Source organism: Leuciscus leuciscus, assembly GCF_965113295.1.
Source record: "Leuciscus leuciscus genome assembly, chromosome: 10".
Taxonomy (NCBI): Eukaryota; Metazoa; Chordata; class Actinopteri; order Cypriniformes; family Leuciscidae; genus Leuciscus; species Leuciscus leuciscus.
Genome location: NC_138734.1, coordinates 11353307 through 11376710, shown reverse-complemented (window position 1 = coordinate 11376710; position 23404 = coordinate 11353307). Strand labels below are relative to the sequence as shown.

The 23404-nt window shown below is 37.4% G+C and overlaps 1 protein-coding gene across 8 annotated transcripts in view; it reads left to right on the top strand.

The window, feature by feature from the left end:
• The window catches only part of sema6d (semaphorin 6D), a 48716-nt gene that overhangs the window by 9667 nt on the left and 15645 nt on the right, over positions 1-23404 (top strand). For 5 of the 8 annotated variants that reach the window (XM_082182880.1, XM_082182878.1, XM_082182879.1 and 2 more), the window contains exon 1: positions 19416-19569. The exons of 1 other annotated variant lie outside the window; for it this stretch is intronic. The gene's annotated coding sequence lies outside the window, so the exon portion shown is untranslated. 2 more of the 8 variants (XM_082182876.1, XM_082182874.1) reach the window with 2 other exon arrangements.

Here is a 23404-nt window from a genome sequence, read left to right as displayed (position 1 = left end):
GCAAAATACTGTTCTCCTGTATCATCACCGGGTCATTCACCACATGATTACCCCAGGAAGAGCTGTACAAGTCTTTCTACTGTTAGCCACTTTGGGAAAGATAGAGTCTGATAAATTACTAATATCTGTGTCAAACATACTATTGCTTTTGTCTGAAAACATCCTATAGCTTTTGCTCTTCATAGGATATGTTCCAAAACCAACTGACTTTTAAAGCAGCATCATAAAATGTAACCACATAAGTAATTGAGTTGGGCAACAGTCCAGCAAGCCACACAAATACAGCTTTTCATGCAAACCCACAGTCATGACTCACAATTAATTCTCTAAGCTAATACTCTGGTAACATAAAAACACAGAACACACACATTTGTTAAAATAGTTTTTTTCCCCCATTACATTCAACAATTTATTTATTTTTTACTTCTGTAATGTACATTTCTAAGATCCAAAGTGCATCCAGACTAGAGCTGCACAATTCTGGATGAATTGAGAATGACAATTTTTGTTTAGTTTTGTTTCAAATAGAGATCAGAATGATTCTGAATTCTCCCATGATTCTGAACAGACAACTAATGCCGGGGACAAACTTAACAACTAACAAACAGTATGTAAGTGTGTTCAGTTCAGTCTTAGAATGATTCCAATCACTGGAACAGATTTTAAACACAGACTGAACGCAACTGTCTCTGACTCAGCACGTTTGGCCATGATCAGTCGCACGTATCAAATTGCATTCATAATCGGCCTTTAAGTCGTTAAGTGTGTCCCCGGCTTAAGGCTGGAATTTATTATTTATAAGGATTTCCGTATTTTTCGACCTGGGAGCGAAGTGAGCTGCGTTGACTTCACTGTGTGAATACTGAAACTGCTGTAAACAATTACTAAACAAATGGTAGATTCTGCGTTTCCTAACACATTTATTTCATGCATGGCATGCGCGAGCTCGGGGCTCCATCTAGTATATCCGAGTATCTCAATATCATCACTGGTCAAGCGCCAAGCTCATGATCCATTATCTGATCTGGATGGTACTTTTTTCCTTCTTTTTTGTCTTTACCCGATCTCGTAAGTCGTCTCCATTTTTTCTCGATCTTTGTGAATTTGCACCCTTGATTTCCATTGTCTGGTCAGCGTATTATGGACACTATTTATAAGCGATGCTGATGCATCATACACTATATGTGTTTTCTAAAATCGGCTCAAAATACCAAACATGTTTTGATGTCCTCAGACTGGATGGAATCAAAGTCTGAAGCTAAACGAGTCTGTGCCCATCATACACTAAGTAATTTTCTGTGAATTCGGTCAACTCTTGGTCAGACATTTGGGAACTACTGCCGACTCACCCAGATCTCAAATCAGGACAAAAATCTGAGCAAAAGGCGTGTAGTGTATTCCAGCCTTAAACAAAATAACATGCAATTTACTAGTGCTTCTGACAAATTAGTAATTGCTGCAGACTATTTAAAAATGTTTAATCAGTTTGAATGAATTATTTTTAAAAAGGGGATTGAGTGAATGATTCATTAATACTTCAATTGTTACATTATTCGATTAATTGTTTTTGAACGAATCTCTTGAATAAATGATTCAGTGACAAATACATTTTTAACAGTCACTTGTTGCACCTAGTGGCGTAACAATGCAATTAATTAACGCAATTGTTATTTGAAGCGGCAAGTTACTTTGAAAAGGTGATGTGATAGTTCGATTTCAGTTATCATTATAATATTTGTAATAGAAATAACAATACAGTGTGGTTGAAAAGACTGTTTGTGAAGTTGTTTCATACCTAAACATGCAACGCGAACACAGATTTGAATGTCCCACAGTATGATTTTTTTCGAATTTTGCGAATCGTTGTCATTTAGGAATAAATGGGTGGGTGTTTAAATCGAGATTGCGATCTTTTAACGTTTAATCGTGCAGCTCTAGTCCAGACCTGAATAAGAGTTTGCTAAAACAGTGCCTATAGATATCTGCATGTTGGGTAGGATCAAGCTGCCTAGGGAAGCAGCTCACCACGCTTTGGAATAGATCATTTAGCCATATGGTAATGGCTTTGAATTCCCATTTTTCCTCTTTTAAGCACTAGGGCGTATGAGCGAGGCTGCGTTTTTTGCAAAGGGAACATAAATTTCTAGTCTTCTGATGCATGATTGTTTGAACTTGCATCTAATTGTAGAGTCATTACAGGTTAAACCAGCAGACGACTGTTTCTAGCTTCAGGTCTATTCACCTAGCAACCAGATGTCCCTGGCAAAGAGAAGTCCTTTATGTGTTACACTCTGACCTCTTACAAAACAAAACATATTTAACCCTCACCTCCTATACACACACACAGAAAGCAGGACAGTTCTGCTGCTGAGGGGAGGAAACGCTATAGTGAACAAATACGGTTGTGTGAATGCTACTGGGGCACATTCTCATACAGAGCCATGTGAGTGCCAGCAGGCCAGTGTTCGGAGACAGCAGAGGAGGGGGGGGCTGGGATCTTTGCAAACAGTCCATAAAGAGACCCTGCCACCCTCCCGTTCACATGCTAATGAGAGCCACTTTGTGTGGGGGTTAAAAAACTCTCAGGGGTCCGAACAACGTCGATTTAAACCCACAATAGAGCCTCAATTCTCTCGAGAAAAACCCACAATGCTCTCTCTCTCTCTCTCTGTCTCTCTCGCGCTGATAAAGAGATCAGTATGGATGTGTGGGTGTCAGGGTGCATTAGGCACTGACAGAGTGTGATGTACAGAGATCATAATTCACTCACACACACATTTCCTGAAACTAGTATTGATCAGCTGTCCTGAAAAGCAGGCCCCCTCCTTTTTTTGACATTTTCTGTGCGGGTTTTTTGGCAAAATTGTTGAGTGGTTTTAAATGTGGTAAAATGGAGCTGAGTGTACTGCGATCTTATTGATACCTGAATAAATACTCAAATTAACCAAAATACTTACAAAATATAGATTTTGAAACCCCAAAATATGATGATTGCCTTGTGATGGGCAGACTTCCTCAAATATAAAGGTATCTATATATTTTCTCATATTTTATTTTATTATTTTATTTGACTTTTTTAAAGAACTTACTTAAAACTCCAAAACTGAATAATTAACTTTTATGTTGTCACAATTTACTAAAAACAAAACAAATGATTAAAAGTATAGCTGGAAAAAAAGCATTTTTTACACTATTAATTTGAGCTCAATTAATTTGCATAGCATTTTACAGTAATACAGTAACAGTTTTAAAGAGAATAGAGCCCTACAAACCTCAGTCAGAAAGCTAAATGCACACAATGTGTCAAAATATTTGTTTGATTAATTGCTATTGTTTTGATTAATCAATCAGCATTTTATGCAATTCAATCAAAATATTGAATTAATTGACATATTAATTCAAACATATACGTAAACTATTATATTTATGCAGACTAAATTCTGCTGTTTGTGTTGCCAAAGCAGCCCTAGCTACGCCACAAATAATGTGAAATGGTGTAAAATACAGAATGCTAAATAAATAACAAAGAATAAAAAAAAAAAACATTTTCAAAACTGAATAAGAAATATTACTATAATAATATGAATGAAGAATAATCGAAAAGAAGGAACAATATTGGAATTGACAGATTGTGCTGGCACACAGCAGTCCCTCTTCTCTTCGTAGGTTAAGGAGTTTTTATTGTTGTTAGATTTGAAGTCTGTCTGTTAAGTTTTGTTGAAGGACTTTTCAGAGACCTCTTTAAACGTTTGGCATTCAGTCAAGAATGTCTCTCAGACTAACACATACACCTGCTGCTCTTTCAGATTGTTAAACTCCGTGTAAGAGGTAGAAAGTAGAAGTCAGAATACAGAGGTTACATTTTAAATGTTTCATTATATCCAGAGCAACTTACAATGATACAACACAGTGATTCACCCTAAGGAGGCAATAGCACAAGATGTGCTAACAATACAATGTTTCAAAGCTTGGTCAGAATGCAAGTTCAAGTCCACTTCCATATCTATTTATTTTCTCCTAAACCTAATATCATAACTATTTTATGAGGTGGTGAGTTCGTACAATTTAATGCTTATGAAAACATAAGATTTTTAGAAAAAAACTAAGCCTGAAGGTCCACCCCTAAATCTGACCTCAACGAGACTTAGGCAGATTGTATGATGTAATATTAATAGTTAGTACATTAACTAATGTCAACAAATTAAACCTTATTGTAACGTGTTACAAATGAATAGCCACCAATTTGCCTATATATTTGTGTAGTCTTGAGCTTGATGCTGCTTGATGAAAAATGCTGCTCATTATTGCTCTAAACTTGCACTAAAACTTGTGATTTATATCATCCAAGTAGCCTACATAATATTAATAAAACAACTATTTTCTACATAGTAACGATACAACCACAGAGACATTTGCTCTTTGCTCATTTGCTCAGAATCTGCTCTTGAATAGAATCTTGACATGGTGCCCTGGATATTGACATTTGGCATAACTCATAATTAAAATCAGTATAAAAAAAATGTTTTGGTCATAATTTCAGGAGAGAAATAGCACAAACTTTCTACTGTGCATGTGTCTGTGCTCCATAGTCATGGACTATTCTTTGAAAGGCTACACATTTGGCCGTGAGCATGTTCAGTGTACACTTAAATCGCTTTGGATAAAGCGTCAAGCAAATACATAATTTTATAATGTAAATGTAGCTGGTTCTCAAAGTACCAAAGTACTTTGAGAGTACACAAAGTACACGAACCGCACCCCACATATCCATTTTCAAGCACACTCAGTGAACAGTTCCTTCGTGCACACCGGAGTTCAGAAATCAACATTCACATCAATCAAAATCACTGAAGTTTGATGTCAAATGGACTTGGATCCATATAAAAGCTGTGGGGTGAAAACACCCATAATATTTCTCCACCCTTCAGGTGTGTTATAATCATCTCAGGTGTAAACTTGTCTCTCTCACACCCACGCAGATGTACACACACACAATGATAGCGTTACAGAATCTGAGCTTATCTCTAAAAGGTATTCTTTTGGCAAAAAAGTGTAATCTGGAACACAATAGCTAGTGCTAACATTGCTAACTGTCATTCTCGCTGTAATCGTATCCATTTTCACAATCTTATAAAATGATAACATCTCTTTCTCTGGAAAAGTGGCCTCTTTCTCTGGAATTCCAACCAAAACCCAGATAAAAGCCGGAGTTGGCAAACATTCGGTATGCAACCCAAAAATAGCTTGGAATAATAAGCCTGATTTACAAACGGCTTACAAAATATGGATCACACATGTCAGCTGTGAAGCGCGTGCATGTTTGCAGCGCTGAAATGTTAAAGTTAATCACGCAGAGGCTAAGGAGGTCAGAACAGTGAACGTGTCCTCATCAGCTTAAAGCAGTATAACATACACACACACTGACAGAGAAAGAAGACAGGCTTAATATTCTCTCTTTCAGAGTCTGACACTCTCTGGCCCACTTGCTCCAGTCAGTCAGGCCGCTGAGACACAAGAAGTGAAAATACATGTATTTATCTAAACTGTCCCTATTTCCACAGCAGCAAAAAACCACCGCCTTATGGATTCACAAACTATTCATCACATGCGAGTGACTTACAGACACTGGCACAAAATGAAATGCTCTCGAGTCAGTCAGAAGGAAAGGCTGTATATTTCCTTTGGCCTGTCCTTTAAAATAAATCTTCAGGATGTTTTTGTCTTTATCGTCAACCAGATGCAAAGTTTGATCAATTTGATCGCAGAAAAGAAAGGGTAGAAAGTAACAGCACACCTTATTACCAAGCCACCAAATTTGAGGTTTTAATCATGTTCATAGCACAAAGATCAGTTACAGATCTGAAAAAAAACCTTAACTTTTAAGCACCAAAATATTCATCCAAAACATAGACCTCTATATAAACTGAATCAATAATAAATTGTATATGTATTCAGCATTTTGTACCAAATATTTTCGGATTTTCTAAACTATTTTAAGTCGTAAAGTGAGCAGGATATATTCAAATTTAACACATGACTTCGGCAGGCGTGCATTATGATACTAAGCAGGGCAGCGTGGGCTTGAATCTTCCCCCGGCTCTACAGCTCCCCACAATTTTCCAATGCAAGTCTTGTTTTACAGTTTATGATGGAAATCTGTGGTGAAGAATGGAACTGCAGCACACTCTATTTGAGAGCCATTGGGGCAGATTTCAGATTGCCCTGTTTATGTTCATGTTACCTTAAGTAAACCTCGCTCCAGACCAAGACATCAGATATCAGTCTACTTCAGCGATGTGTATATTAGTCTGCATCAGGTCAGTAGTTTGCATGTCTGTTCTTCGTATCAAATTAATGAAAGTTTAAATGCGAAAGCTAATGTGAATAGCCTTTATAGTTCTGTTGTTTTTGTTTTATGTTTGTTTCTAAGAATAGAATAGAAATGATCTATTAATGATCTTTCTTTTCCTCACTGGAATTCCTCGACAACTTGTAACACTCTAAGGGAATGTTTCCACGACAAGGATATGCTTAAAACGGAGACGTTTTTTCTTTGAGTTTTCCTCGTAAAGAGGACACCATTGTCAAAACTATCCCCATTCACAAGGATCCGCGAAAATGACAAAAAATTCTGCTGCCATGCCATTAGATGGCGATGAAACATATAGACTGAACATGTTTTTTGAGACCGCTTTCAAAAACTGGCACTTTGAAACCCATTTTTGTTCCGAAAAGTTTGCGTTTTCAGGCACCCAAAACGCCGTTGTCGAGTAAACGAATGGCCAAAACGCATAAAGTTTCACGTTTTTAGTTGAAACCGGTGTTGTGTAAACAGCCTCTCAAACAACATTCGGAGGCAATAATTACTACATTAAAGCATGTAAGATAGCTTTCTATGCGTGCCTGTCAATCAACATTAGAGCGCCACTCTCAGTCAGAATAACGGAAGGACGATAGACCTCTGCCAAAAGTGTGTGTATGTGTTCAGCGATTACAATATAAAGCTTACACATTGTTTATCATAAACTAGCGCTAAGTCCCAGAATCTGCCTTAACTAAATATATGATCAGGAGCCACTACTGACTTTAAATATTAATCTTTGTTCCACATAATGAGCAATAACCGTGATACATTCCTCAGAAAACGGCAATAATGCAATGATGCGAATTCAAGTCGGTGACTTTCTCGTCGTTTTGTTTTTGTGCAAAAGGAAATGTGAGTAAAAGAGGCAGATGACACTGACAATGCTACGGGAGGTAAAATGACCCCTGGAACATCTTCTTGTCTCATTCTTTCATTCATTCGGCAGTTTAATATTCATCACTTCCCTTCAGCTATGCCCTCACAGGCGTCCCACCGCCCAGATCGCCCCAAATCCCCTCACAAATCCCCACTTCAACATTACCTCATTTACAAAAGCAAAGTCAAGACAAAAGAGCACGTCTCCGAGCAGCGCCGCCTTTAACATGCAGGACGCAGCCATTGAGGCGACAGAGAGGCGCTATTATGAGCTCTTTCACCTCTGAGAACGTTTCTTTAATGATTCTGTTCTGTTTCCATGTTATTTCTTTGCTTCCTTCATTATGTTAATCATTTCTTCACCTCAAGATTTGCCCACACTGTCACACCAGAGCAAACAGAGAGGTGTAAACCTGAAAATTAACCTTGAAAATCCGGCCTCTCTCCTTATCGCATATTGCACCCATACACGAAGTGATTTATGACCTTGCAGGAAACTTGTGTTTAAAATCCTATTACATAGTACGTGAAGTCCGAGCTGTCCACAAACCTCTGTTTAACAAAGATGTATTCAGTCCTTTAAAGGCAATTCTCTCTCCAATCAGGGTTTATAGCTCATCGTTACCAAACAGGCTACTAAAACAAAGGTCTAATCTCACGCATACACACAGCAAATGTGTGGCATATGTTACTGTTTCCGCCCTCCAGGGGACGTACAAACCTTCGGATGAGTCTATCAGGAAGACCCCTGTTGCCATCTCCAACTCTTAAAGGAGCAGTTCAATGAAAATGCTGTTGTGATTTATTGACCTTCGTGTCATTCCAAATGTGTTCCTTCTGTGGAATACAAATGCTTTTTTCCCCCCATACAACAAAAGTAGCATAATTGTCTGTCAAGCTCCAAAAAGCTCTGTAAAGGTATTTATGTAGTCCATTTGACTCACGCACTATATTCTAAATCTTCCAAAGTCATACAATAGCTTTATGTGAAGAACAGAACAAAAACTGAGAAATAAAAATTAGGTTGAAATTATTTTTATTTTATTTATTTTTTTTGTCTTGTTGTAAATTGGCAGACCCCACACAGATTTTTTTCTGGCCAAAATATATTTAAAATATATGGTAAATGTGTTGTAAGAGCACATATTAAAGAAATATATTTTTTAGAAATGTATTTATAGTTTAAGCCTTCAAATACAAAAACATATTACAAAATGTATTTGTGTTGTAAGGGGCAAGAAAATACATATCAGTCTTTAAAATATTTTGAGTAAATGCAAAATGTATTTTTGTAAGCATACTTTGTACAATATAAATATATTTTTATATATAAAAAAATTTAATAAATTGTTTTTTTCTGTCCTGGGTCACTTCATGGTCAATGTCTACTTTTGTTATATGAAAAAGAGCAGTGTGGCTATCATGCCAAACATCTATTGTTGAGTAAATTATGACAGAATTCCTTTGAAATTTCCTACAAAAGAGTTTTTGTTTTAATCTCCTTTTTTTGGCTCTCACATTACACACTGTACGAGTGAGGGTCAAATTCAGTCCAGCTCAAATTATAGTATATATCAACCGTGATGTACTCACACTCATATAAACAGACAACACATGCACAAGATGCATATGGGTAAACACTGTCACACACCCTAACAGACTTTAGCTGCATCAACTGGTGTTGAGATAGCTTGTTGGGGCTTGTTGCAGATTGGAGCAGATCTGGCGCGCGTGTGTGTGTGTGTGTGTGTGTGTGTGTGTGTGTGTGTGTGTGTGTGTGTGTGTGTTGATGAGACTAAAGGAAACAAGGCTGGTTGCAGCTTGTTTACAGGCAGGGCAAATAAAATATGGCCACTCATCTACAGTAAATTAACACAGGCAGGCACACACTCTTGACGGCATAACACACAAAACATTCCCCCATTTCCTGCTCCACATACTTCCTCTCACAACACAAACTTGCAGAAGCATCTCTATGTTGACACAACATATGAATGAGATAAACAGTGACCCCCCCCAAAAAAAGTATTTGGAAACTTCAGTAAATATCATTGCAATACATTTTGAAAAGCCATGGCAGTTTTTAGACAATATATGAAGTCACTTCCCCTTAAAGGGACCGTTCACCCCAAAAATAAAATAAAAAATATTTCATAATTTACTCACATTCATGTAATTCCAAAACTGTATAACTTACTTTCTTCTCGGAAACATGAAAGAAGATATTTTGAAAATGTCTCATTGTTTTTGTCCATACAATCCCTAGTGAAAAAAAAAATCTATACCAAAATGTATTTAAAATACATTTATTTCACACTAAGTATACTACAAATCCATTAACATATTTACTGACATATCGCTTGAGACTTAATGATATAAATATTATAATTAAACTTTATTTGGATAACTTTTTTTGCACAATGCACATTTATTAATATTAAGCCTAAAATGTGTTTTAATATCACTATTAGTAAGGATAGTATGATCTCTGTATAATATCAGTCTTAGATTCAAGATATTTAAAATTTACCTAAAGTATACTTGCAATAGTTCCACTTTAGCACAGTCAAATATACTCCAATATATCTTTAGTTGGACCTCAGCACTATTTCCGTATATTTCCGAAGTGCATTTGTTACAGTTTCAATTTAGCAGACTTTAAGTACAATTGCAGGGTATTTATATTATATACATAAATAATGTGAATGTATGTGTAGCATACTTGACATACACTGAAAAAAAATTGGAGTAGGATTTACTTGAAAAAAGCTAGGCAACTTTTTCCACTCAGAAAATGCTAGTAAATTTACAAAGATTTGCCAAGTAAAAACCTAAACATATTCATCAGTAGCTTTAATAAGAAATCTTTAAGTTAAATTTACTTGGAATATGGAATTAAGTAAACTTTACTTAACCTAGTTAAGTGAAAGTAACAAAGAAAATAAGTCATTTTAACTTGGCTAGTAAAAGGTTGATTATTATCGATTTAGTTGAAATTTCCTTTGCATTACATTCCACTCAAACAATAATATTGAATTATGCCAGTCATTCATAGTATGTGTTTTACTTAGATTATCTAAGTAATTTAAACTACATCATGTTAGATGTTAGGTGTCATTTGAATGCAAAGACCTCAATACTTGGTAGACAATACACAATGACGGTGACATTTGACGGATCGTTTTTGTGTTTGAATGTGTCATTTTGAGCAGAAAATTTACTCAAAATGTCACAAAATGGCAAGTTACTAATCCTGACAACAAAAGCAATGATAAAACAGTGTAAATACAGCTGGAAACCAGTGAAAAATGAACCTCATTAATTATTCAAGGTCCAGTTCATGATGGGAACCCCAGTATCAGAAAAGTTGAGTAATTTTTACTTAATTTTATTGAGTTGATATTTACGCTTTCATTTCTACTCGCTTGAATTAAGTACTGATATGGAATTTACTTAGTTTTTTTTTATTCTTGCCTGAACTAACTTTTTCATGTAAATTACATTGTTGTTTTTTCAGTAGTATTTACTTCACCAAAAAATCATTTTTTACAGTGTACAATTAATGTATTTAAAATACATTTTAGTATTTATTTTCACTAGGGATGGTCTCCAAAATTGGTTGGTTACATTTGTCAAACATTTTTTTTTTTTTTTTTTTTTTTAACAAAGGTGAATAAATTATGACAGAATTCTCATTTTTGGGTGAACTTTTGTCCTAGCAGAGTAACCACATAATGATCAATAAAAATGTAAATGAACTTTTCATAAAATGTAATAGTATTATGTAATTAATTATGCAGGCAAAATTGCCTTTTGTGACTAAGGTCATGAATGTGGCAAAATCAATAATAAGCCAAATTTGCATTGAAAAACATGTTTAACCTGAAATGAATCACAATGTATTGGAATAAAAATTGCATGTGGTTAGTTAAAAAGACAGGTTTTACTGCTTGTGTGCATTTAATTTTGTTCAGTTTAAAGGGATAGTACACCCAAAAACTTTTGTCCATTCAATGAAAGTAAAAGGTCACAGATTTGGAACTAGATAAGGGTGAGTCAATGATGACAGAATTTTAATTTAGGTTAAACTATGCCTTTAAGTCTATAGACTTTATAAGCCAGAGAAACAAGTGCGGAGCCATCTTTAGAATTTTGTCTTTGAACTTTCGTTTTTGTGGTTGCTCAGTATATTTCTATGGCATCGCTGTCTAAGTGAAATTAACTGGTGAAGTGGATTTACCTATTGTAGAGTTCACAAAAGTTATCTTGAGCATTGTAGGCATGAAGCGGATGTCATAACAAATGCCAGTAGATGGGGAAGATTTTAAAACGAATGGTTCATTCATAAATCTGTAAGTTTCTTACCTTCATGTTGTGGAAATGCAAACCGGAAGACAGAAGACGCTAAAAAGGGGGGGGGCTACATAAAGTCTATACGTGTGTGCAGAGATGTGACTTAAAGTGTAACTTCACTGTTACAATGTCGGTAGTATATGTAAATTAACAATGTTTACTCGTTCTCCATGCTACCTGGAATGAGGAATTCATGGTTATTTGTCAGCAAATCTTTTGACGGCTCCAGGGCTTTTGTGAAAACTACAGATTATACTTCCGCATTTGCTATTCTCTCCTACGGAAAGTTGGATCGACAGGGGATTATTAACAGAAGGGTAGGTTTAGCAGGAACATTGTCTACTCTTTAAACGACACTATGGTAAAAATGGAACACTATGGCAATAGCTTTCTTACCTGTACACAACGGCGTTTTGCTTCGGGAAGTTGGGCAGAACTGACGGAATGGCAGTTTCTTTCAGTTTTCCCTCTCCGTTTGGCCTGAAACACTGCTTTCGTGGTCATCCAGTTTGAAATGGTGGCTACAAACATAGAGGTTTTTCAGATTCTACATCAAGGCATTATTTTCGTATTTACGATTCTTTGCAGCCTTTACAACGCACTGGGTCCTTCGTAAACCTAAACGTTACTCATTGAATTATTGCACCAGGGAACAATACAAGTTGACACCATTATAACTAAAAGTTTGCTAAGTAGTATTAAGCAAGGCGATATTTGACCCTTGTACGCATATCCATAGAAGATTGGTGGAAGTAGGCGTGGATGGCAACATACCCAGTGCATTATGGGTGTTGAAGTTTTCGTACCTATTTGGCAAACTGGAAGACAGCAGCCTTATTTCTCTGTTTTCTCTTGTCTGGTAGCACCAATTTCAAAAATGTTTTATTGAAAGCCCATTTTGCCAGCGCAAGAAACTAAACCCCATTCTCTGAATCCATTTGTTGAATTAATCACTCTTTCTGCAAAACATTAAACAAGTTCAGGCAGTTAGACACCATTTGCCATCTTCATGCAGCCTGGGAAAACCCAGACAACTTCCGGCAAATTTAGATTTGCTCTGCAAGTAGTCTGGCAAAAAGCCCATTCAAGCCCATTTGTAATCCGTCGAAATTGCGGCACCAATCAGAAACGTTGAGGCGGGCTTTACACGATGACGATCGCTCTGATTGGTTTTAGGTCTATCCAATTGCGCCCAGAGGCATTTGAGCGACGTCCGTTGGTGAAGCGCACCAACAAACTTTTAAATGCATTATTATATTCAAATTGCAAACACATGAGGACAGTTTCCATGAAAGACCCTCTGGCAGATGAACGTGCTACTACATTTCTCTCCGAAACGGTAGGAAATTAAATTAGATTTAATAGAGGATTTTAACTGTGACAAGATGATTGACAGGGCAGTTTACGTGACAGGATGCACGCGACAGATCCGTCCGATAAAGATGACGAAGTAGTATGTCCCAAAGCTTGCCTACTTTTTTGCTACACATTCAAAAGTAAATACCTTTTCTTCACAAAAAGAGTACATACTTTTATGGCGTAATGTAACTTAGGCGAATTGGGACGCAGCATATGGCTTTACACGATGACGATCGCTCTGATTGGTTTTAGGTCTATCCAATTGCGCCCAGAGGCATTTGAGTGACGTCCGTTGGTGACGCCCCTTTGGAAATGAGTTATTAATGAAGCTTTGCCAGACCATAACTCAGTTACTACTGAGAATGGTCTGGTTTTAACCAGGCTAATCTTCATGCACTCTTTTTGCAAAACTCTAAACACATTCTTACTCATTAAAACACATTTTGCACTGTGATGCACTTGTGTTGCAAAATGGTAAACACAAGTGGCAAAAGGTAAACGCATCTACAACAGTTGTCATCATTGTTTACACAGAACGTCTCAAACTTGTTCACACTTGTTTGTTAATGATGTGATCAAACCAACTGTACAAAATTTAAGCCAGCACAGGTGACACAGGTGCACTGAATGTTGATACCAACAATGGATGGAAGTGGATGAGGACGAGGAAGAGCAAGGTGTGGAGTGTTGTCAAGGCTGGATCTAACACACCAGAGGTTTTTTTTCTTTGCCTGGCAAGAGACAACATTGCCTGTAAAGTCCTCAGGCTGGACCCAAAAAATTATTTGTAGAGACTGGCTGTGTGAATGATGTGAAAGCATTGTTTGATTTTGAGAACAGGTGAAATGGTTTTGAGCTGAATGTTTGATTTTGCCAGAAGAGTCAAGGGTTTGGTGAATGAAGATTTGTGTTTAATGTGAGAAAATGGGTGAAGGTTTCAAGAAATGCATCTTAGCAATTGTGAAAAACTGTAATAACCACATGGTACATTTTAACACAACATGCCAGCTTTTTAGGAAACACAGATTTTCTAAAAGAATGTCAAACATTATAAAATCAGACACGTGTGATATTCAGACCTTCTTATCATGCTGAGCTCAAACATTACCTTTTGAACCTGCAACATAAAAAAACACCTTTATGACTTGACAATTGAAGTTGAGATCTGATACTGAGAGCGGGTAATAAGAGCGACATTATGAATGTCAGTCAGGAACAGCGTACTGATGTGGATTAATAGCTTAATGTCTAATTAGTTTTAGTCTCTGATCTGAAGAAACAACAGACACACGTCCCTCAGCAAACAACAGGTTATGAGTGCTGAGAATATCCTCAGCACAGAAAGCTGTTATCAGGACCAGATAAGAGCAGCTAAGGTGAGTGCTGAGTCTAAAAGACAGACATAATGAGAGAGAATATTTGACATTTTCCAGGCGAATGAGATCCTTGAATCTCTCTCTAAAAAAAAAAAAAAAAAATTTATTTTGCATGTAAATTTCATGGCAATGAGTCAATAAATAATGAGCTCGAATGTCATTTCCTGTCTTCAATCTGTTGGTTCGCACGGACGCTGACATATCCCTCTGGAAATTACCTACAGCGGAGACTATGAATATGATTATGTCTATCTGAGCCACGGTGATAGCTCAGTACATTCATAATTAATGTAAGTGTCAACAAAAATCTTCAGTTCTTGTGGCGTATTCTTAAACCGTACACACATCCTGTCTTCAGTTTCCTGTTGGGATGTAAGCACAAGGTCTGAGGAGAATTGTTTCAGTAGTAAGAGTAGAAACTGAAAAAACAAACTGGGATGTTTGTAATGTTTGAGACGGAGGATGTGCACAGGGCTGTGTCTTCAAGGACAGGGCACTTTCAGAGGGTTGTTGACCGCAGTTACAGCACACTGACCCAGAACCATGACAGTTTATACCAATGTGTGTTCAGAAAGTGAACGCTCTTTAGAACATCCTTACTTTTAATGGCCAATATTCTTGTTGTAAAGTTAATGTTGCAGCCAACACTGGATCTCCCACTGAGATCTATCTATCTATCTATCTATCTATCTATCTATCTATCTATCTATCTATCTATCTATCTATCTATCTATCTATCTATCTATCTATCTATCTGTCTATCTGTCTATCTGTCTATCTATCTATCTATCTATCTATCTATCTATCTGTCTATCTGTCTATCTGTCTATCTATCTATCTATCTATCTATCTATCTATCATATTTCTGTCCGTCTGTCTATCTATCTATCTATCTATCTATCTATCTATCTATCTATCTATCTATCTATCTATCTATCTATCTATCTATCTATCTATCTATCTATCTATCTATCTATCATATTTCTGTCCGTCTGTCTATCTATCTATCTATCTATCTATCTATCTATCTATCTATCTATCTATCTATCTATCTATCTATCTATCTATCTATCTATCTATCTATCTATCTATCTATCTATCTATCGTATTTCTGTCCGTCTGTCTGTCTGTCCATCTATCTATCTATCTATCTATCTATCTATCTATCTATCTATCTATCTATCTATCTATCTATCTATCTATCTATCTATCTATCTATCATCTTTCTGTCTGTCTGTCAATCTATTTTCTGATAGTACCTATCTATCTATCTATCTATCTATCTATCTATCTATCTATCTATCTATCTATCTATCTATCTATCTATCTATCTATCTATCTATCTATCTATCTATCTATCTATCTATCTATCTATCGTCTTTCTGTATGTCTGTCTGTCTGTCTGTCCATCTATTTTCTATCTATCTATCTATCTATCTATCTATCTATCTATCTATCTATCTATCTATCTATCTATCTATCTATCTATCTATCTATCTATCTATCTACAGTATCTACAGTATCTATCTATCTATCTATCTATCTATCTATCTATCTATCTATCTATCTATCTATCGTCTTTCTGTCTGTCTGTCCATCTATTTTATATCTATCTATCTATCTATCTATCTATCTATCTATCTATCTATCTATCTATCTGTCTGTCTGTCAATCTATTTTCTGATAGTATCTATCTATCTGTATCTGTCTGTCTGTCAATCTATTTTCTGATAGTATCTATCTATCTGTATCTGTCTGTCTGTCTGTCTGTCTGTCTGTCTATCTGTCTGTCTATCTATCTATCTATCTATATATATATATATATATATATATATATATATATATATATCTATCTTATTAATAACAGTAACGTCAATCACTTTGTTCAGTCTCTAAACATGGCACCGACAAAACTGTGTATTTAAATAAATTATGAAGTTATCACATCTGCTTTCTAAATGCTATCTAGGAAGTGACTATCCAAAGAAAGAAAGAAAGAAAGAAAGCGGGACAAGTCGTCTGCGAAGGAGTGTAATTATGGACCGTTTATTGTGTTCAGCTGTGTGAAGTGTTTTGAGGATTTACATGCCAGAGCAGTTGGTCTCAGTAGCAGGAGGGGTCGGGCTTGTCCGAGCTTGGTTTAGTCTCTCACTCTCTCAGAACGATGAACATTAAATCGCTGAATCATAATCTTCAGCGCAAATAACACGCCCTCTCAGCACGCGATTTCATCAACAGGTCCTGACAAAAAAGCATTTCCCATGATGAAATTAAGTGTGGAGTATGCCATGGGTCACTGTGGCTTTTACGATTAGAAAGAATAAATAGCCTTTCTGCAAAAGAACTACAGTATGTGTAATGTGTTCATTCAAAATTGAATGTATATGGAGTATTTCATTTGTGTACTGATGGACATTTCCCCTGAAAATATGAAACTGTCCAAATGAATTATCTAAACAGTATCACACAGAAATTCAGCATGACATTATGACAGAGCGAGTTATGCAGTCTGGGTGTCAAGCAGTCGGACTCAAAGGCTCCAGTCCCTCTCTCACACACACACATACACACACACACACACACACACACACACCCCGCCCGATTAAGAGCGTGTCTGTGGCATGATGCTGGTCTGGGCTCCATTTGTCACACAAGTGTTGCACTTCCACGGCCTTGTCTCTCTGTGTGCGTCTCTCTGTGCCATCTGTGGGGGCTGGACTGTACTAAATCAGGCTGAGCAGTGAGAGTGGATGGGCTTCAGAGGTCCACAGGCTGACCCTTCACCCTACACCCCCCACAGAGCACTCAAGAGGCCTGGAGTGCCCACCTCTGCTCCTCTGCCGTCAATCTCAAACATACAGTACAGAAGACAACGGCAGACCAGTAGCAAGTAGTTTAGAAGTCGTTCGGCCTTCTTGCTAAACATTCAAATGTTAATGAACAGTACTGGGGGAGATAATGGAGAGGTGTGTGTCACAAGTGTGTGAGTGTGTTTATGCATGCATGTGTGTAATTGTGAGTGTATGGGGGAAGGGGAAGGTGTTATCACTGCCACAATCTGGACCCCCGAGGAAGAATGATTAAATCTCTGCAAGCATTTTATTTTGCCATTGCTGCTTAAGAAAGATTTGCTGTTTTTTGTTTGTGTATGGTTTATAGATGACTCATTGGATTATAGCATGAACCTGCAGTAATACTGTGAAAGCTATATATATATATATATATATATATATATATATATATATATATATATATATATATATATATATTCAAAGTGTGCTCAGATTTGCCAAAATGCTAGTCTGCAATCAAAGTCAAAGATCTCAATATAAACTCAAATATTTCTCATCAAATTTGATTAAAACTGAATGAGCTGCTCTCCACATAAATTTTTATAACAATTGACAACAATTTGTTTCTATTTGTATTCCTCTAAAACAAGTTTAGGAGAAACATCTAAGGTAAAGTTAAAACTTGGAAACTGGATATCTCAGTTATGACTCATGAACTCTGAATGAGCAACCTCTGAACAATAAAGAAAAAATCATTTGGGAGGTCTTAGGATGTAAAACTCTCACTTTTCAATTTACTATTTCCCTGTAACATCTTCACCTGAGGATGCAGCGCTCATTATGGTCACCACGGCTGTTTTGTGTGTGTGGGCAGCAGCACACACATCGGCTCTGGCCCGTGGGCCCTCGACCAAGAGGGGACGCCCTTCCAGAGTATCGTCCCGTCGGGGCCGCCGCCACGCCCGAACCAGAGACTTCAGCCAAGATGGCCGCCGCCACGCCTGAGTCTTTGACCAAGATGGCCGTCACCGCGCCTGAGAATTTGCCGCTGGTCCGCCCTGGTGGGTCCCTGAACTGTATCACCGGTACCGCCCTGGAGGCATCCTGTCCTACCTATGCCTCTCCTAGTTAGCATCCAGGGCGCCCACCCTCCCACTCCCACTCCCATTTTCATGTTTATTCCTGGATTAAAGTCTTCCTTAATATCCCCGTCGTTGTACGCTTGATTACAGCCACTCTACCCGTGACATACACTGTGTCTGTCAAGTTACCTGCAAGGATGTGTTGGCATTCTGAGTTGCTTCTCCACAGTAATATAATGTTCTAATCATTATATCTACTCCATTAGCAATTGCTGAGAGCAGAGAGATAATATTGACTATTAACATTTCACAGCAACAGTTGTGCACTTATAAGAACCACAATACTAAATGCTGTTGACTGCAGTGTCTCTGCACAGCTGCCAAATCGTAACACTCTGCCACGTTCTTTGTTTTACTATCAGCTTGTACGTGTTAATGTTCACACCCGTACACAATACAGCGAAAAGTGAATCTGTAACTAATTCACACAGCAGCTTATGTTAATATTTAATTGATCAACCAACAATTTTGAAATATATATATATATATATCACAAGATTGAATTCTATTTGTGCAGACATAATTAACTTTGAAAACTTTAATCACGGCTGTGTTTAATGTAAGAGAATGTTTTCTATGCACGCCTTATGTTATTGAAAATGGTTCTAAAAGGTTGACGGTCCAAATGCATGGGGACACTGTGTCAAAATAAATTATATTCGCTTCTTTCTTTTTTGTCTCAAGCTGAAAGTCAAGATTTCCTTGCAAAGAGCAGTTCCAAGGAGTGTGGTTCGTTGTCCTCCCTTCCCAAAACAGTTCTGTGGAAAAGATTTAACAAGCAGCTTACTGCTGGGGGAAGGGATTGGGAAGAGAGGGGGGGCCCCTCAGGGTCACCAAGATGTGAGGGCCTTTCACATATATATACACACACAAGACATCCAAGGCGCTTTATTGCTGTGTTAAAAGTGTTTACATTGTGAAAGCATTAATAAATATTGTACATATCTTTATATACAAAAATACATACAGACAATAAAGGTCTCACACTCTGGCAAGAGAAGAAAAAAAAAAAAAACAGCCTAGCAAGGGAAAGCAGCCAAAAACCACATCTACTAGCGCTGGAGTGGATAGAGGGAGTAGAGGGAAAGAGAGAGGGAGAGGGATAGCGAGAGGGAATGGGGAGGGATCAGTTTCTAGGCTAGGCTGTGGTTGGCTCTGCTGATGGATGGACTCGGGATAGATCGAGTTACACCATTTGCCGTGCATTAGTTTGTTTTCCCCCGCTCAGAACGGAGAGAGACACTTCAAGCTTGACTCAGAGTTTTTGCGATCCAAATCGCGTAAAGAGAAACACGGATTCAGATGAGGTGAGTTTATTTATTGGGGGAAATGCAACGTTACGAGCGTGTGAGACTGTAAAAACGGAGAGAAGGAAAAGAAGCGGCAAGAAAAATATTTTCCAAAACATCAGAAGTACTCTAGGTGCAGCGCAAAAATAGAACTGGAGCTATTTTTATTCACACTGTTACCCGTTCACACCGATTCGGATTGTTTATAAGAGGAGTGACGCACGCGCTTAAAGTTCTTCATTCTGAAGAGCAGATCTCTTGAGGTAATTACTTAGTTGGTTTTTTGATTTGGGTTGTATTGGTTTGGTTTGGTGAATGACGGGGGGATGGGACTAGAGGAGAGGGAGGGTCTTGGTGCTATTTGATCGGTGAGCTTTTGAAGATCACAAAGCTTTATCCAGAAGACGAGCTGGACGAGCCCCGTGGGCTCTGGGAATTGTTTTGCGTGGTTCGGATAAAACAAACACATGGGGATCCTCTGGCTTTATGGAGCGAGCTACACACATGCTGTCTTATTGTATTGGATTTAATAGCGTAAAACTCTTTGGAATATAACGCGGAGAGAGTATCGTAATCTACATGCTCGTTTGGAGAACATTCAGGTAGGATTTCTGTTCTCATTTTTACACTTTGTTGTCACACAAATGTTGAAGTAAATTGTGTAATACTGCTGTACCGAAACTTTTTTTTCCTGTATTTACGGACCATTCGAGTCTGGTGGAGGCGCTTAGATAAAAGTAACTGATTATATTTAGCATTCAATGAGATAAATCAATACTGTCACATCCTGTTGATATGTGCCTTTATTCGATAAGTGTTGTTGTTGTTTTTTCCTATGGTGCTTGTAACGTGTTTTACCTGCGTATTAACATAAAATGAAAATATAGATGGCAAAAAAAACAACAACAAAAAACGGGATTTAAATATGGTGGAAAAACGCACAAAGCGGAGACAAGCTAATTCAAGCATTTGATTCCTCAATTGTATCGTTTCTCTCCTTGCATACTAGCCTATAAACGGGGTCAGATGGGATAAGGGTCAGAAATTAACCCAGACATAAGGCAAAAATGCCCCATGTAGATATTTAAAATATGGGGGCAATATGTTCCTCTTGTGAATTCGCATGATTTTACCAAAAAATGTAATTGTGAAATATACATTTGTCTAGTTACAGCCAATTTAGTGTCAATTTTAATTAGCTAAATCATTTGAAATGTTTGGAACAAATAGGCGGCACGCTTTATGTGAAGGAAAAAAAGCCCTCATAAAGATAAAAAAAATGCCTCTTTAAATCAATGGCAGTTAATTTCTGACATTGGATGGGACAGATGTGTCTCCATAATGCACTTTAGATCTCTCCTGTCCCGTAATGATGAGGGATCGAAGTTCACACAGAAGTACAACAAGGAATATCCACAGCCATAAATTCATCTAACCTTTGCCTGGGAGTTACATTATGTCAATCAAACTGATGCGATCTTTTAAACAACAAAACAATAATAATATCTCTGTTGCATGTAGAATAGCCTTTGACTCGAGGTAGAGGGAAGGGAGAGAGATAGTGTTGCTGTTGTTGTGTAAAGTGGGTTTTGGAGCCCACGGTCTTGCATTAACACAATCAATTTCCCAGCAGAAGCCATTACCGACCTAACACTCCACTGTTGTCTTTTTGCATTTACTGCAACTCAAGAGATTCGTCACGGCTCGGCTCCAGCCTGAACGCTTTGATTCATATGCTCTCTTCAGAGGCGGAGTTCAGGTCCGTTTCCGAACGGAGAGTTTTTTTTGAAGATGCTGTTCATATCGGTCATAGACAAACTGTTGAGTGACATCCGAGATGCGCGGTGATATAGCAAATTAAGCGAAATGCGTTTTATTTATTTTTTTTTATTTTTTTTTACGTGAGTGGCAGCTAGCCGTCAACTGAATGAATGAATGAATGAACGAATGAATGAGTTGTAAGAACGAAGTTTTTTCTTCTTCTTTTTTTTACATACAGCCATCTCGTTTTATTCCGTTTACGCGCAGAATGTTGCTGGTTGCAAAATACTGAGGCAAATGTTGAGTGCAAAACACGAAGTAGGGGAGACTGAGGTAACGCATTAAATGTCTCAAAATTTGGTATAAAGTTCCATCTTTGAGTAGGTTGCAAGACTAATAGAAAACATACATTTAAATGCTGACATCAAAGTTATTTTTTCAAAACAATTGTTATGCTACCATCCCAATCCACCCTTATACATGGTAATTCACAACAGTAAACAACTAGAAAACATTTTAATTCAAACCAGCTAGCAACAAATGTCTAACAAATACATTAAACATAAGCTAACAACTACAACACAAGCTAAAAACATAAGGAGTTTTTGTCCATGTAAGCACCACATGTCCCAACAAGGACAGTAAAACCTGAAATTACCTAGCCTACATCTTGTGAAGCAGCCAACAGTCCCCATGAGGAAAAGAGCTTAATAAATAACCTAAATAGCATCTTAATTTAGCTGAAATTATGTGACTGTTAGGATGTAGGACCAGCAAGAGAAAATGTGTTTTGCTTAGAATGTCAATGGAAAGGCTGATACAAATAATGCGGTAGTCACACTACACAGATGAATAGCTTGTATGGATGTATATATCAAGTAAATCTTACAACTACTGTCACCTCAGAAAGATGCTGATCATGATAATGATTTCACCCTGTAGCTCATTTTTAATTGGTTAAATGTGTTACAGCTCTCTCTTTATTACAACACTCTCCGCTCTTCTCCATTTCTTGCTGTGTGACCATGGAAGATAATGACATATGTTGTTCTCCTAATGCATGCTTTTGTTAATTTGTGCTTCATGAATCTGTGAGTTTGAGAGATTTATATCTGTTAAACACACTGCAAGAGTGTGCTGCCTCTTATCTCTGCTGAACCTGTCAACCCTCTTTCAGAGAGCGCCAGATAACATCTACCTCTTCTGAAACTTCACCGTGAAGCAGTTTCAGCACTTTTCATGTGGGTGTGTGAATAAAGTCAGTCACAACAGCTGGCCACATTGTGTCCACTAAGCCCACGCCAGTCCTGCTGTCTTGTGTTCAGTCTCGGTCAGGCTTGAGTAACTGATTTAACCTTTAAAGCATGGAGGTCTCCTCACTGGCCCGAACTGAACGGACTCTGAGCTCGCTATTGTTCCCTCAACACACACACTCGCACGCACCTGCAGGATAGGGCTTTGGGAGAGTGGGGGTGGGGAGTGGAGCTGCTCAGGTGGGCCCTGAGCTACAGATGTGGAGTAACAAGTTGTGACTCCTTAGCAGTAATCCCACTGTAAACAACTTTATGATTTCAGTGCTCTTCTGTGGGATAGCTCTAATCTCAGCGCGAGCGTCTCTGAAACCACACACATCACAACTGTTGAGTTGTGAGAGTAGATCCGAGGGCCCGTTGTTCAAGATCATTTTAAAGTCTGAGGGTGTGTTTTTGGAAAGATCCTTGTAAAATATATAAATAGTTTGGTTTCCATTTGTTAACATTAGTTACATAATGTAAATACTTTTAAAGCATGTATTTATCGTAGTTAATGTCAATTTCAACATTTACTAATATACTATTATAATTAAGTTAGTATGTTAGTACTATTAAATGGACATGAGCTAACATGAACATTGTGTTTTTATTACCTAACATTAACAAAAAATAATAAATATTTTAACAAATGTATTGCTCATTTTTAATGTTAATGAATGCATTTACTAATTAAATACACTTATTGTGAATTGTTGTCTATATTGTGCATAATCCAGCTAATTAGATAGATACTTCATCTGGTTTGATTATTAATTTAATAATGAAACACTTTTTATTTG